This window comes from Musa acuminata, chromosome BXJ1-11, assembly GCF_036884655.1.
Source record: "Musa acuminata AAA Group cultivar baxijiao chromosome BXJ1-11, Cavendish_Baxijiao_AAA, whole genome shotgun sequence".
In the NCBI taxonomy this organism is placed as follows: domain Eukaryota; kingdom Viridiplantae; phylum Streptophyta; class Magnoliopsida; order Zingiberales; family Musaceae; genus Musa; species Musa acuminata.
Window position 1 is genome coordinate 10,496,593 of NC_088337.1, and position 908 is coordinate 10,497,500.

Sequence of the window (908 nt, forward strand, 5' to 3'; positions counted from 1 at the left end):
TGAAACGACTTTTGATATTTGACACACACTCGAAATTGCTAGTTATAGATGCCCAGCAAGCCAATCACGTGAGTGATGACACGTGTGACTTGACACAAAATCTTTTTTTTGCTTATTATATTTTGACATTTATCACTTTATATTAACTATTACATATATGCATGTATATATTACGATTTCCATGAATCTGTGCAATGGGAATCGGATCGTGATGAGATCACGATAATGAGATTGATTTACCATTAAACACAAATCATAAATAATCCCGGTCATAGGTTACTCGAGAGGGACATCATGATAACCGGACAAATTGGTGTACTGTATACCCGTCCATATGATGGATGCAGCTGGTCTCATAGTTGCTCGTATGAGGACACTAGGGATATAGTACAGGTGCTCATTGGAGAATGAGTTCACTAATTGATCCGCTTACGGAATGCTGGATGGTTGATGATGTCTTATTATTAGATAACAATTCCGTAGTCCTAGTGGTGTATATGATTTATAAACTTGAGACACCAAGGATGTCCTGTATGAGTGCTCCACTCTTTGATACCAGACTTATAGGTTTGGCTGTCCCAGATCTAGTACAGCTGGTCATTGGGAGAGGTAGTCGACCTTACGAGGGATATTGAGTGTCGATAGAGGATCATCCACTCTCGGCGTCATGAGAGGAATATCCCATATGTTCTTGCTCAGACAAATCCCTAACTAGGGTCATTCGGATTGAGAGAGAAAGAGTTCTCCGGGAGAATCCGATTAGAGTGAGACTCAAGTAGAAACAATATGAGTTTGACAACACCATGCTCGATATATGGTCTTTGGGATATTAGATGGATGAGGGACTATAGGTACACGGTGACTGAGGACGGACAGGTCCAATGGATTGGATTCCCCTGTATCGTCTG